Source organism: Phyllostomus discolor, chromosome 5 (assembly GCF_004126475.2).
Source record: "Phyllostomus discolor isolate MPI-MPIP mPhyDis1 chromosome 5, mPhyDis1.pri.v3, whole genome shotgun sequence".
NCBI classification, from domain to species: Eukaryota; Metazoa; Chordata; class Mammalia; order Chiroptera; family Phyllostomidae; genus Phyllostomus; species Phyllostomus discolor.
This window is the reverse complement of record NC_040907.2, coordinates 131,966,178-131,982,206: the sequence shown is the minus strand read 5'-3', so window position 1 is coordinate 131,982,206 and position 16,029 is coordinate 131,966,178. Positions and strand designations below refer to the sequence as shown.

The window sequence follows — 16,029 nt, the reverse complement described above, 5'->3', positions numbered from 1 at the left end:
AAATACAAACCGTACTTTGTTCTTGAGAATTTTAAAGTATCTTTAAATCTCAGAAATCCACGACCCGGCTTTAAAGGTCAAGAAGTAGAGCTGACATTTCCATTTTGTTCTTGAGCAGTATTTTTAATCTATCCTAAATACTATTTAAGTCTTTAAAATCACAGGCAAATGGCTCTCAAACCAAGCATTTCTGAGATCACTTGCAGCGTCGTCATTGTATAGGAAGAAAAGCCAAGACCACAAAACGGAGCAGAGGCTGTAACCTAACAAGTCTCCGACGAGCAAATGACGATTTTCTGTCTGCTCTGGCTCAACCCTGGCAGTGATGAGGATTACAACTCGCTCTTTGTCATCAGCAGTGTGGTGTTAAAGACCAAGAAATCCTGCAGCTGAAGCACTACTGCATCCTCCGATCTGGGTCAGGATAATTTCTCTTGAGGTCGCTTACATAACCAGTAAGATACTCCAAATAGAGAGAACAGCCATCCATCAGCTAGAGAAAGCCTTTCCCACTGTACTCTGCGTGGAAACAAACTGCAGTAGCTTCCAACAGCGCAGACACCCAAATGAGAACGACTACTTGGCTTAGGGCACACTGAGAGAAGGGAAGAGGCGGTGCTCTGTAAACTGTAACTAATCCCCGTCACAGGTGCTGATGGAGTCACTTCCAGCACGAGTCACATTACTGGTGATTACTCATTTGGCTGCGGCCATAGAGACTGGCTCATAATTTTAACAACAGACAAAGACAGACTAGTGGCTAGACTGAAAGCTCAAGTTTACTGTCTCCTTAATAAAGCAAATGCAAATATAAAGTTTTTGCTTTCCAGATTTAATTAACAAGGTGAGAAAGTGCAGAAAAACAAGTACTATATAAATATCTCTCAAGTTGGCAAAAATGAAACATAACTTTAAATCATAAAAAATACTTTCAGTGTTTTCAAGTAAAGGGTTTATTTTTAGTATAATCATGTCTCCTTAAAAATATACTGATATAAACAACTTCAGAAAAAAAGTCATTTTTGGGAGCAATAGTCTAAGTGAAATCAAATGGTAAAACCAACAATCTCAGAGGCACTTTACTAAAAAGAAAAACAAATTGATAATAATTTTGGCAGATTTAAAAAGATACTGAAACGTTTTCATTCTTTTTAAAAACAATTCAATATAACTTGCAGTTATAAAAGCCTACAATTTGAAAGCATAAAATATATATTTCTGATGGGTCATCTAAAATGTGTTCTTAACTTCTTTCTAAACTGGAGTTACATTGCCCAGTATGGTAGCCACTAGCCACACATGGCTACTGAGCACAAGAAATATGATTAATCTGAAATAAGATGCTTGCTGTATGTGTCATACACTAAATATGAAAAAAGTCAGATATTTGCAAGTGCAAAAAAACATTTATTTTTAAATAATGTATGTGAATGGTTTTATAAATTTGGCCCAATGTAGGTATCTCAATAACTTTAAAAATTTGCATTGATTTTTTTTACACCACACAGGCAACCAATTCATCAAGTCATGTTAAGAGCAAAACTTCCAGCTACCCGCCCTGTCAGTTTCATTTTAAAGAAAAACATCATCATGTTAACTACTGAAAAGAAGGTATTTTCAATTTGGTATACTCATATATTGAACTTGGACTTATAAAAATCTAGATCAATCCTTTTTTTGTTATACAAATGAAAGATATGGGTAATGATTATTCTAAGAATATCAGTAATATATAGCTCTAGAATTCTGATGGTGTATTTCTACTTTGATTCTGTATTCTAAGATATAAGATTTCAGAACAAAGTATTTTTTAAAATAATGAGTCAAGTAAAAATACTAAATCATACACAACAACCAAAGGAGTCATTCATAATTAAATCACTTAAGACATAGCTATAAAATATATACTGAAATAAAAGAATTTGCAATGTCATATAAGTTACCAAAACAACAATCGGATAAATATGGTAGTATTATTCTAGCCCCAAACAACAAAAAAACATAAAGTGATGCAGGTTATTATGTTATAACTTATCAAATTTTAAATGCATTATACAACATTTCTACCATTTATTGTATATTAGAAGTGAGTTCAAGGTTTCTTAGGATTCATCTTACAATCTCACATAAATTCAGGTTTGGTTATATATTATATAAATTTAAAAATAGCTGTCTTGTTTCCTCAAGTACTATCAGTTCCCTACAGAACCAAATAGCACATAGAGCTCCAGTTAGCCACAATAACTGCCATAATACTTATATATTCCTAATGACAAAGAATGTAATAATTTTTATAAGATCAAAATAAATATCAATACAGAAAAAAGTTATTTTAATTTCATACTACATCAGGGCTGGATTAAAATGAGATGCTTCTCCACTACTATAAAAGAGTAACAGTCAATTCTTAATGCAAATGAGTGTGTACAGAGGTGCTACTACTTGAAAATCACAAATATTGTTTTAATATTTGTTTAATTTGACATATTATAAACACGTAATTGTGAGTAGGTTATGAACACGTAATTGTGAGTCTGCCCTTGTACTCTGGTAAATTTCTAACACAAAAATAGTGAACTAACAATATAGAGAACCTACTTGGTAGTAAGCATTATGTTGCTCAGCTTTTACATCAAGTCTCTTAATTATCTACTGTTCTCACAATTCATTAACTGTGACAGATAACACCTTTCAAACAATAAAAAGCACCAATTTGAGGAGAGCAGCATTTCAGTCCTTTAAACTGGTTGTCTTTACGGCTTACAAGTACCTTCCATAAAGGATTAAGGAAGAACGTTGAAGAGCTATTGTTAATTTTTCTTTTCTTTCCTTTTTTCTTCTTTAGTTGGGGGAGGGGGAACAGAAGGTCTTTTCTGGCAGCTAAACCAGGCTAGAGGAAGAGGAAACTACTCTAGTTACTGCCCAGAAATACACATCTCTGACTTCCTTCCTTTTTAGCTGGTTTCTAGGTTACAAGCTGAATAAATCAACAGAGGTGAGAAAGTAAACAGAGTCTAAAAGGAAGGCAACATTGTATGACTATCTGAAGAAAATCTGTTCCTTCCAATAATGTAAGAACCTTATAAGTGCAATGAAGAGTTAAAATAAATGAGCATTTTGGCGTCACTTATCGGGGACCATAAAAGAAATAAATTCCTCATTTTTATAGATATAGAAGCCTAAACAAACAAGTGGATTTTTCTAAACATATAGACTTTACCAAAAATCATAAACCTCTATGTCAGTGGCCTAGCATTGTGAATATTCATTTGTTCATTCATTCGACAGAGGGAAAAGGAGGGAGAAATATGGATGTGAGAGAGAAATACTGATCTGCTGCCCCTTGTACATGCGCCAAATGGGGAGATGAACCCGAAAGGTAAGCATGTGCCCTGACCAGGAATTAAATCTTTGACCTTTCAGTTTTCAGGATGACTCACAACCAACTGAGCCACTCTACTCAGGGCAACTGTAAATATTTTTTTAGATGTAAGGGTAGGAAAGAAAATGAACAATAGTAGTTAAGAGGATTCAATTTGATATTGTCTCATAGGAAAGCTAACTAGATTCAAGAAAGTATTTTTCAATATGCCCTACTGTACTGGAAATCTATGAAAATATGTAATGAAACATGTCTCTTGAATTATGGTAATATCCACAGGAATAACTTCTTCACATTAATGAATCCAAGAAGATATTCCAGGTAATGCCAAGGTTGTGTAGCACAGTTTCTTATCTTCTATGGACTGTAAGTTTTAGAAAGGTTTCCACATGACATAAATCTAATTTTACTGACTTTTAAAACTCTCTTACCTCCCTAAAGCATGAAGCACATTCATTCCACCAATATGTATGGGATGTCTTTTATTTAGTAAAGCAATATTCTTGACGCTGAGGACACCACTGTGAAAAAGACAACCAAATTCCTACCGTGGCACACTTTACAGACTTTTAGAAGGAAACAGACATTTACAGAAAAATCTCAGAAATAAAATATTACAACTCTGTTAGAAACTCAATTAATAGTTGGAGAACTAGAATTCCTTTTCTTTCTCCACTGTATCCTTGATAGATGTCACAGTCATCAGAGAAGGGAAGTGCAAATGATGTCCATTTTTTTAACTTTGCAGATATCATCTCATTGATTTTAATTAGTTTAGCAAAAAAAAATCATTGTTGAGAATACTAAAGCAACATAATATTCTATGCAAATAGTCTCTATTTTTCAGTAAGCATTATGGCTGAGTTCAGCCCCTTTCATTCTAGATTTTCTGAACACTAATGCAGCATGTTTCTAATTCGAGAATAGTTGCCTGATTGTCATTTCTATGCCTCACTTTCAAAATCTCTCTGATTAGTCCTCTTTCCTCTGAATAGTACTATTTATAACTTTCCAGGTGTGTGGTATTGAGATAACCATTTTTACAGTGCACAAATAAATAATTAAAAACTATATTTTAGACCCCCAATTTAACATTCTTCTAACCTGTATGTTATACTGTTACTAGGACATAGTCATATTTATATCCCATTACCGCATAAAACCGAATATGACTAGAATTAAAGGCTTAACCTACTATGTAAGTTATTCACTTCTTCCAAAACCACTAGATGCACTATTAGTACTTCAGAAGTAGATACCTCAAAATCATTAATATAGTAATCATGCTTAATGATTTACTTTCCCTTGCTCATATACAGTATCCTAAATATTTATTTTTCTTTAAACTTTACTAATGTGTAATTTTTCTTTTCCTTTTTTTAAAAGATTTTATTTATTTATTTTTAGAGAGGGAAGGGAGGGAGAAAGAGAGAGAGAGAGAGAAACATCAATGTGCGATTGCTGGGGGCCATGGCCTGCAACCCAGGCATGTGCCCTGACTGGGAATCGAACCTGCGATACTTTGGTTCACAGCCCGCACTCAATCCACTGAGCTACGCCAGCCAGGCTAATGTGTAATTTTTCTATAAATTACTCTGTAACTTTCATATAACTTTGATAAAACATCCAAAAAAGATTTTGGGTCTAGATAAATCAATTTTATTATTTGTTTTCCTTTTTAAAAATGTATTTTATTGATTATGCTATTAGAGTTGTCCCATTTTTTCCCCCTCTTTATTCCCCTCTGCCCAGCATCCCTCTTCCCACAAGCATTCACTCTTAGGCTTGGTTTATGTCCATGGGTGGTACATATAAGTTCTTTGGCTTCCCCATTTCCTACTATTTCTAATCTCCCCTGTCCATTCTATACACACCAATGATGCTTCTCATTCCCTGTACCTTTTGCTCTCATTCTCCCCCTCCCCTACCTCACTGATAACCCTCTATGGGATCTCCATTTCTGTGATTCTGTTCCTGTTAGAGTTGTTTGCTTAGTTGTTTTATCTTTATTTTTTAGGTTCAGTTGTTGATAGTTGTATTTGTTGTCATTTTAACTGTTCATAGTTTTGATTTTCTTTTTCTTAGATAAGTTATTATATGAAATGTCCTTTAACCCTAACCCTAACCCTAACCCTTCATATAATGTTAAAGGACATTTCATATAATAAGGGCTTGGTGATGATGAACTGCTTTAACTTTACCTTATCTGAGAAGAACTTTATCTACTCTTCCATTCTAAATGATAGCTTTGTGGCATACAGTAATCTTGGATGTAGGTTGCTGGGTGTAGCTTTTCATGACTTTGAGTATTTCTTTCCAGTAAGGTTTCTTTTGAGAAATCAGTTGATAGTCTTATGGGAACTCCTTTGTAGGTAACTGTCTCCTTTTCTCTTGCTGCTTTTAAGATTCTCTCCTTCTCTTTAACCTTTGGTAACGTAATTATGATGTGCCTTAGTGTGTGTTTCCTTGGGTCCAACTTCTTCGGGACTCTGAACTTCCTGGAAGTCTATTTCCTTCACATGATTAGGAAAGTGTTCCTTCGTTATTTGTTCAAGTAAGTTTTCAATTTCTTGCTCTTTCTCTTCTTCTGGCACCTCTATGATTTGGATGTTGGAATGTTTAAAGTTGTCCCACAGATTCCTAAGCCTCTCCTCATTTTACTGAATTATTGTTTCTTCATTCTGTTCTGCTTGAATGTTTATTTCTTCCTTCAGTTCCAAATTGTTGATTTGAGTCCCCATTTCCTTCCCTTCACTGTTGGTTCCCTATATATTTTTCTTCATTTCACTTTGGAGAGCCTTCATTCTTCCTCTATTTTGTGACCATACTCAACCATTTCTGTGAGCATCCTCATTACTAGTGTTTTGAACTCTGCATCTGATAGGTTGGCTATCTCCTGTCACTTAGTTCTTTTTCTGGTGTTTTGATCTGTTCTTTCATTTAGGCCACATTTCTTTGTCTTGGCATACCTGTTACGTTGTTAAGGGTAGAGCCTTAGGTGTTCACCAAGGTGGGGGTAACCCACTTCACAGCATTGTGGCACTGTCTGTGGGGAAGGGGTCAGAGAGGGAACAATGTTGCTTGCTTGGGTCTTGCTCTGCCTTCAGTCACTTCCCTCACTACCCACAAGCAAATTGGGCCCTTCTGGTGCTCATTCCGGGTGGGTGGGCTTATGTATGTTCTACAACCCCATGCATCTCTCCAATGAACTCTTCTGTGAGGTTGGGAGTTTCTCCTGCCACCACAACCCCACAGATTTTTACAGCCAGAGATTTTGAGGCTCTAGTTTCCCATCCTGGAACCCTGTGCTATGTTGTCAGTCTCGCTCCCCAGTTGTTCCTCCCAGCTTATCCGCATGCGAATGTGGACCACCCAGTCCACCAGCCAACACCTTGCCTGGCCTGATCTGTTACCTTATTGTACAATCACTCCACCCCAGATGCCTGTCTTCACCACTCCTACCAGTCTGGATAAATGTTTCTTTTCTAACTCGTTGGTTGTCAGACTTCCATACAGTTCAATTTTCTGGCAGTTTTGGTTCTTTTTTGTTTTTAAATTTGTTTTGGTCCTTCTTTTGGTTGTGCAAGGAAGCATGGCTTGTCTACCTACACCTCCATCATGGCCAGAAGTCCAACCAACCTTTTTAATGTATTTATTTTTTTAAAAGAAATTTTTAAAAAGATTTTATTTACTTATTTTTAGAGTGAGGGGAAACAGGCAGAAAGAAAGGGTGAGAAACATGGAAGTGAGACAGAAACACTGACTGCTTGCCTCTGGTAGGCACCCCTATGAGGGACCAAACCCAGACATGTGCTCTCACCAAGAATCAAACTGGTACCCTTTCACTTTGTGGAACCACACCCAACCAACTGAGTCACACTGCTCAGGGCTAGAAAAGTCAATTTTATGAAAAGGCTAATATAGTAAAGGGAGGAGGGAGGGGGAAAAAAACCAATTACAGGGAACTAGCCCTAACAAACAGTACAACATACTTCAAAGTTCCAATTACTATCAACATTGTGAATTTGAAGTATGAATTAACAGTTATCAATGAAAAGTTCAGAAAATCCCAAAATAGCATCACATGAGTATGGGAATATAGTGGAAGATAGAGACAATATTTCCAAAGCAGAGGAATAAAAAGAGAAAATTTAAAAAAAGAAAAACAGGGTGTTAAAAATGGAACTTTAGGAATCAGTAGTCTCACTTTTATAGATGAGTGTATGACCACTCAGAGATTGTGATTTTTGTCAAAATCTTTTGTTTATAGAAGCCCTGGCAATAGATACAACCTGGATTTCCTAATTCATAGTTGAGTGATTTTTTACATTGTAAGATGGTGTGAAAAGAACTATATTGGTTTCATGCTTGTTGGCATGAGGTGACAAAGAGCAAAGTGTTCTGCCATCTGCTGAATAAAACTTTAAACTTTGAACTTAAAATGGAGGAAATTGAAACCAGTTTAGAAGAAACTGAAAAATCATATATTAAAGAAGAAAACAGGCAGAATATAAAACATTTATTTTAATATGCATTAATGTCAGTTATATCACCTTTCAGAAAGAATAAGCAAGGTTAGGAAATTCAAATAAAGGGATTTTTAAAGCTATGTTCAGAAAAAGGTATGGTCAGAATAACTAATAAAATAATAATACTTAGATGATAAAACACTAATAGTTAAAAGTAAAGTTTAATTTAATTCCTATTTTGTTAGTTATTTCTCTCAAATGTAAACTAAAGATTATAAATAAAGTAAACCATAGAGGACAGGCAGAGAATTCTTTTTGTTTTAAAAGAGAGAATTAATTTTTCTTACAAATAACATAATTGCATTAAAGATAACTTGGAAAACAAATGAGTGAAAAGGATCCCATAGTTTTCACCAAGAAGTCAACCAGTTAACCACGTAATTGCACTTCCAGCCCTTTTTTCTCAATTATATTCATTATTAAGTTTCCAGATACATCCAACTTATAAGTTTCTGGTTTTACTTAGTACTCTTTTTTTCATGTTATTACATTTCCATCATTTTAAACAGCTTCCTAATAAATACTTAATCAAGGAAATGTACATTAAGTTTTATTACATATTTTCTTAGTGTTAAATATTTAAGGCCCTTTTCATTTTCCTAATGCTACAAAAAACAGTAATAAAGTCTCCATGCTTTTATTAAACTAAGAAATTAATGCAAGTTTAGATAGTTTAAATAAGTTACATGTTAGAGTATTAAACTGATATAAACTCTGAGCCATGACTACTAGTCTGTGAAAAAAAACCCCATATCATTAACAATATATTAGAAATAGGCATCTATTAACATTTATAAAGGAGAAAAGGGGCAAGTCACAAATTACATGCTAGTAAACATGAGTTCCAACAAAATATGAAATAGATGATTGGAATGATGGAAAAGAAACATCCCCACAAAAACCACTGATTAATAAGGGCCGAAAACAGGATAGGACAAAGTAGGTTTACAGTTGTTCGTATGGAAAATAATACAGTAATTAATACATAATAATATAATAAATTCTGTGTTTTGTGTACTCACAACTATAAACCTACTTTTGCTTCACCCTGTGTATTTCTTGAAAGTAATTTGTCTTTTAATAAATATAAAGGTTACTTCGTGGACTGAAGATGGCGGTGGAGTAGGTGGAAATTACACTCACTTTCTCTAAGGATCGAATCTGAATTACAACTAAATTGTAGAACTAACCTGAAGAACCAAGTGGAATGGCTGGCCCTGCAACTATGTGCAGCAGGTGACAATCCAGAACAGTTAATTAGTTGCAAAGGCTCCCCCTTGGGAGTAGGGTCTCAAACCCCACAGCTTGGACAACCAGGGCCAGGAAAAGGAGCCCAGATAACATCTGCCTATAAAAATCAGCAGGAATTCCATCCCCCTGTGAGTCCTGAGACTCTTAGAAATGCAGATGCCCTCTTAAAGAGCCAATACACAAAATCTCAGCCATGGCTCCTCACCCTGAGCACTGGCAGAGAGATGGTGAATCAGAGCAGAATGGGGTCATACAGGGAAAGACTGGGTTGTTAAGCTTCAGAGAGAGGGCTGGAGGGACAGATGCCAATGTCACTATGTGCTGAGTTCCCCACTGCACCGCACAGAGACTTCATCTTTCCTTGTCAAGCACTCCCTCTTCAGACACATGCACATAACATCAGTCTGGCAAGATACACTAGCTCCACCCTCCCGACTGCCTGTGGTCCCATCCTGCAGGGTAATCAGCTAGGTGAAGCCAGCCTGGCTCTGCAGTACGGTGTCTCTTGGAAAGCTACTGATGAGGTTTATGCACTCACTGGATGTAAGACGCACAGGGAGATACTGAGTTGTGTGGTTGTGAAGTGAAGGCCACTTTTCCCGATGAGACCCAACCAGCACCACCACTCCTGTCCAGAGCTTTCCCTCCACACAAACAAATCTTAATTTGTTTTAGCCTGATGAACTCTACTGGACTTCACCCTGACATCCCCCTAAGACTCCAACCCGCTGCAAAGGTGTGCAGGCCCAGAAAGGTGGCATCTGGCTTTGGTATACTCTGAGACTATTGCTGAGTGGTTGTAGACTCAGCATTGATCCTGAGTTTGATTTTGTATTAATCTGGTGACCACCACTGTCTCTACTTCAAAAAACTCACGTACTGTCAGAGGCTCATTCAATGACTGAATCTAACAAGCAGCTGACAAGTGAAGGCACATCACGGAATCCCTTGGGCCTTCTGCTGACCTGTCCCTCACTTGGTACTGGTGGAAGCTGGCCTCGTTACATAGCTTGACCCCTCCTATGCCCAGCACAGGCAGCTACCAACTATGGATGGTTTTGTAGCTCCTACCTAAAAGATAGCCAAGGGCTGATTACAGGCAATGTCTGACAGTAACATACACCAGAGACCCACCCAAAAGGCCTCAAAACCAAACACCTGGTGGCAAGCTTTAGACCACATCAGCCCATGACCCAATTAGCTCCACAAGTGACAAACCCAAAAAGAGATCTCTGTAAGTACCAGAACCTGCTGGGGTGAATTCTGATTCATGGGGTTGGCCCATAGACAGAAGTTCAGACACTGTGGTCTGGGTAAATCCTCACAGTCAGCCGCCAGTCTGAGGGACAACCCCACCCACAGAAAAGCCAACAGCATTCAGACTCAAATATAACAGTAGAGCTCACATAACCCATATAAAAAGACATTCCTGGAGCATCTAGCTTATCTGATTGGTAGCTTCATCATAACAACATTCCTGCTCATGTATCATGTCTCGTGCAGGGTTTTTTGGTGAAACAGTGTCACCCAGGTGACTCAGCCCCTATAGAGCTCACATTTGGTACCCTAAGACTTCTGGCATTTCCCAACTAAAATCACATTTGAAAGGGGAAAGATTTCAGACTGTTGATGAGATTCAGGAAAATATAACAGTGCAGCTGAGGGTGATTGGGAGAACTGTGTGAAGTCCCAAGGTGCCTACTTTGAAGGGGAATGAGGCATGATCGTCCTATATGTTTCTTGTATCTTCTTCAATAAATGTCTTACTTTTCTTATTACATGGCTGGATACGTTCTGAACAAACCTCATATGCCCTTATGTTTGTAAGTGACTGTTTTATTGGCATTTTTTGTTCAAAAACTAATTTTAAAATGTATTCTAATTTTTCTTACTCATTTCACTGTTTGTACTTTACAAAGCTGAATAGAGTATCTACTTCTTTACCGGTTTTGTTCATTTCCGTCTGGCAAACATCTGTTTCTTGTGCAGCACAAGTAAACAAGGCTCTGCAATTATTTCCCCATTACCTACTTGTTGTCAAAAACTCTGATGTTGTCAGCAACAATCTGGAAGCTGAATTTTTCAACAAACAAGGGGGATTCACAATTTTCTCTTAAGTGTGACACAGTAGCTATTTTAGTTATCTTAAAAATTAATATATTTGGGGTAATAATGTTCATGCACAGTAAACTAGGGAGTATTTACATTCAAAATAATGGGAAAGTAATGTTAAAGTTATTAGAGTTTCAACAATATTTTCCTTTAAGTATTGATAATTTATGCAAACATTTTGACATCCATGGTATATCAAAGTACTGCAGCACCAAGTAAAAATACTACAATGGAAGAGAAAACTTTATATAGTGCTTCACACTAAAGTGTTTTATTTCAATTAGAAATTATTATTCATTTAAAATAAATTTTCCTTCCATCCTAATATGTTGTAGGACAACTGAAAGTTATATTTCAAAAAAGTACAGAGAAAATGAATACCCATAATGTAAGTTGAGCTCAATAACAACTAATTTAATTTTAATAAACATTTTTCTTAAAAAGTCCCTTTCCTCTATGCTTTTTAGCCCTTAAAATTTTTTTATTACATTTCATTAATTATACTATTACAATTGGGCTGATTTCCCCCCTTCGCTCCCCACCACACAGGACACTCCACTCCCTCAGGCAATCCCTACACCATTGGTTCATGTCCATGGGTCATGCATGTAAGTTTTTTGACTACTCCATTTCCTATACTATAAGATGGCTATTCTGTTACTACCTATTTGTACTTCTTAATCCACTCACCTCTTCACCCATTCCCCCATACCTCCCCTTACATCTAGCAAGAATCAGAACACACTCCATATCCATGATTCTGTCTCTGTTCTTCTTTGATTAATTTGGTTTTTAGATTCAATTGTTGATAGATATGTATTATTGCCATTTAATTGTTCACAGTTTTGATCTTCTTCATTGTCTTAAATAAGTTCCTTTAACATTTCATATAATAGTGGTTGGGTGATGATGCATGCATTCAGTTCTATCTTGTGAGAGCAGCTCTCTATATGTCCTTTGATTCTAAATGATAGCTTTGCTGGGTGGAACAATCTTGGCTGTAGGTCCCTGCTTTTCATGACTTTGAATATTTTCTGCCAATTCCTTCTAGCCTGAAAAATTTCTTTTGAGAGATCAGCTGACCTATGATCTCTCAGTTTTTATGGGAACTCCAGTGTAGGTAACTAACTTCTTTCCTCTTGATGCGATTAAGATTCTCTCTTTATCTTTAACCACTAGCATTTTATTTTATTTTATTTTATTTTTCATGCCATTTGCTTTACTCTTTTTTACAATATATTTTATTGATTATGCTATTAAAGTTTTCCCAGTTGTTTCTCCCCTTTATTCCCCTATGCCTGGTCTCCCCACCACTCCCACCATCACTACCCCAACTTAGTGCATGTCCATGGATCATACATAGAAGTTCTTTGCTTCTCCAGTTCCCATACTATTCTTAACCTCTCCCTGTCTATTTTGTACCTACCATTTAGGTTTCTTATTCCCGGTACCTTTCCCTGCATTCCCCGCTTTCCTCTTCCCTGTTGATAATCCTCCACTGGGTCTCTATTTCTGTGATTCGGTTCCTGTTCTAGTTGTTTGCTAAGTTCTTTTTGTTTTTGTTTTTCTTTTTTTTAGGTTTGGTTGTTGATAGTTGTGAGTTTGTTGTCATTCTACTGTTCCTATTTTTGATCTTTTTTTTCTTAGATAAGTCCCTTTAACATTTCATGTAATAAGAGCTTGGTGATGATGAACTCCTTTAACTTGATCTTATCTGGGAAGCACTTTATCTGCCCTTCCATTCTAAATGATACCTTTGCTGGACACAGTAATCTTGGATGCAGGTCCTTGCCTTTAGTGACTGAATACTTCTTTCCAGCCCTTTCTTGCCTGCAAGGCTTGAGAAGTCAGTTGATAGTCTTATAGGAACTCCTTTGTAGGTAACTGTTTCCTCTTCTCTTTCTGCTTTTAAGATTCTCTTCTTTTCATTAACCTTGGGTAATGTAATTATAATGTGCGTTGGCGTGTGCTTCCTTGGGTCCAACTTCTTTGAGATTCTCTGAGCTTCCTGGTCTTCCCTGAACTCTATTTCCCTTGTCAGATTAGGGAAGTTCTCCATTATTTGTCCAAATAAGTTTTGCATTTCTTGTTCTTCCTCTTCTTCTGGCACCCCTATGATTTGTATGTTGGAATGTTTAATATTGTCTCAGAGGTTCCTAAACCTCTGCTCGTAGTTTTGAATTCTCATTTCTTCATTTTATTCTGGTTGAATGTTTATTTCTTTCTTTTACTCCAAACCATTTATTTGAGGCCCTCTTTCCTTCCCTTCACTGTTGGTTCCCTGTACATATTCCTTTATTTCATTTTTCATAGCCTTCACCTTTTCCTCTATTTTGTGACCATATTCAACCATTTCTGTGAGCATCCTGATTACCAGTGTTTTGAACTCTGCATCTGAAAGGCTGGCTATCTCTTCATTGCTTAGTTGTATTTCTTCTGGAGCTTTAATTTGTTCTTTCATTTGGGCCATATTTTTTTGTCTCAGTGCACCTGTTAGTAAGGGGCGGAGTCTTAGGTATTCTCCAGGGCAGGGCCACCCATGTCTCTGTTGTAGTGCTGTATATGGGCCTGAGGACTGAGAGAAAACAATGGTGCTTGCTCAGTTCTTGGCCAGTTTTCAGTCATTTCCTCTGCTACCCACAAACAAATTGGGCCCTTCTGGTGCTGATTCCTGGGTGGGTGGTTTTGTGTCCTTTCTAGGGCCCCGTGGTTCTCTCCAACAAATTCTCTTGTGAGGCTGGGAGTTTCTTCTGCCACTGCAACCTCCACAGGTTTGTACCACTAGAGGTTTTGAGGCTTCATTTCCCTATGCTAGAACCCTGGGTTGCACAGTCTGTCTCACTCCCCAGTTGTTCCTCCTTGTTTATCCACATGCAAATGTGGGCCCACCTGGTCTGCCAGCTGCTGTCTTGCCCACTCCAGTTCTGCAGCCACTGCCTTGTTCTGAGGCATCTCCACCCTGCCCATCTCCACCTCTCTTCTCCTACTAGTCTGGATAAATGTTTTTTCTTTAACTCTTTGGTTGTTGGACCTCCATACAGTTCAATTATCTGGCAGTTCTGGTCATTTTTTAATTTTAAATTTGTTGTTGTCTTTCTTTTGGTTGTGCAAGGAGGCAAAGTGTATGTACCTATACCTCCATGTTGGCCACAAGTTCTAACATTTAGTGTTTTAATTATGATGTGTCTTGGGGTAGGCTTCTTTGTATCCATCTCATTTGGGACTTTAGGTACTTCCTAAACTTGCATGTCTATTTCCTTTGTCAAATTAGAGAAGTTTTCTTTTATTACTATTTAAATAGAGTTCCAATTCCTTGCTTTTTCTATTCTCCTTCTGGCAATCCTATGATGCAAATGTTGGATGTTTGAAGTTGTCCCAGAGACTACTTATACTATCCCCATTATTTTGGATTCTTTTTTCTTCTTGTTCTTCTGATTGGATGTTTTTTGCTTCCTTATGTTTCAAATCACTGAATTGATTCTTAGCTTCATCCTTTGTACTGTTGTTTCCCTGTAAATCATTATTTCAGTTAATGTATCCTTTCTTTTTGACTGGATCTTATTTATGGTGCTGAGGTCCCCAGTAACCTCCTTGAGCATCCTTATAATCAGTGTTTTGAACTTCACCTTGTAGTGATTGCCAATCTTTATTTCATTTAGCTCTTTTCCTGGAGTTCTGATCTGTTCTTTCATTTGGGCCGTCACCATCTCCTCATTTTGGCAGCCTCCCTGTGTTTGTTTCTATGTATTAAGTAGAGCTGCTTTGGTCTTGGTAGTGTGGTCTAATGTGTAGGTGTCCTGTAGGGTCCAGTGGCACAGCCTCACCTATCACACAGGCTGGGTACTCATTGTGAATCCTTCATGTGGGCTGAGTTCACCCTCTTTTTGTAGTTGAGACTTGGATGCTGTTAGCAGATCAACGGGAGGACTTTACCCAGGACAGTCAGCTACAAGGGTTGCCTGTGACCGCTTACCACCAACCTCAGCCCTACATGGAGAATAAGCTGTGCAGGAACATGGTGGTAGTGCTCCAGTGTGGTATAGCTTTCAACTGGGTGTGCTGGCCCTGGGATTTCCTGGGTGGTTCAGGCCAAGGTCAACTCTCACCTGTGTTTTGCTGGGGTCCACCCTGCCTGAGCTATAAAGCAATATAAGATGGCTGCTACTTGTGTAGGGCTTGGAGAGTCCCATGCAAAGCCAAGCTGTGAATCTAGGCTGGCTGCTGCTAGTGCTGGCCCTGGGGCTCATTGGAGGCCAGCTGTCCTTTGTTTGAGAGGATTTAGAAAGTTGTGCAGCAAGAGACAAGATCATATGTAAAAGAAGCTTAGGTGGGCCCTTAAGTTGAGTGGGGCGCAGTCTCTGAGGATCTCCTAGACCTGTCAGTGTTAGCCAGGTTGATGGAATCTCAGGTAGGGTACCTGCCTGCTGGCTCTGTGGGAGGAAGGTTTAGAAAAGGGACAATGGCTTCTGCTTGCCTTGATGCCAGACACTTCAATTTCTAACAATATGCCACTGGTGCCTTTCAAGCTGCTACACTGGTGCTGGAGCTAACAGGGAGTGAGTATGAGCAGGGGAGACCATGTGTGGGTTCTTTAAAAGGAACTGCTTGGAGATCCAGCAGTTTCTTCCACTGACTCAATCCCTGCTGGTTTTTGCAGCCAGAAATTGTGGGGACTTATTTTCCTGGCACTGGAACCTGAGCTGGGGGGGCTTGGTATTGTGCTGCAACTCCTCACTCACATGATATCCCTCTCAA

General features: G+C 37.9%; 1 protein-coding gene across 6 annotated transcripts in view; it reads right to left on the bottom strand.

The window, feature by feature from the left end:
* Positions 1 to 16,029, bottom strand: part of JMJD1C (jumonji domain containing 1C) — a 261,892-nt gene that overhangs the window by 93,453 nt on the left and 152,410 nt on the right. For 2 of the 6 annotated variants that reach the window (XM_036026907.1, XM_036026906.1), the window contains exon 1: positions 16 to 782. The exons of the other annotated variants lie outside the window; for them this stretch is intronic. The gene's annotated coding sequence lies outside the window, so the exon portion shown is untranslated. Of the gene's footprint in view, positions 1 to 15; positions 783 to 16,029 lie in introns of those variants that run through there. 6 annotated transcript variants of the gene reach the window in all.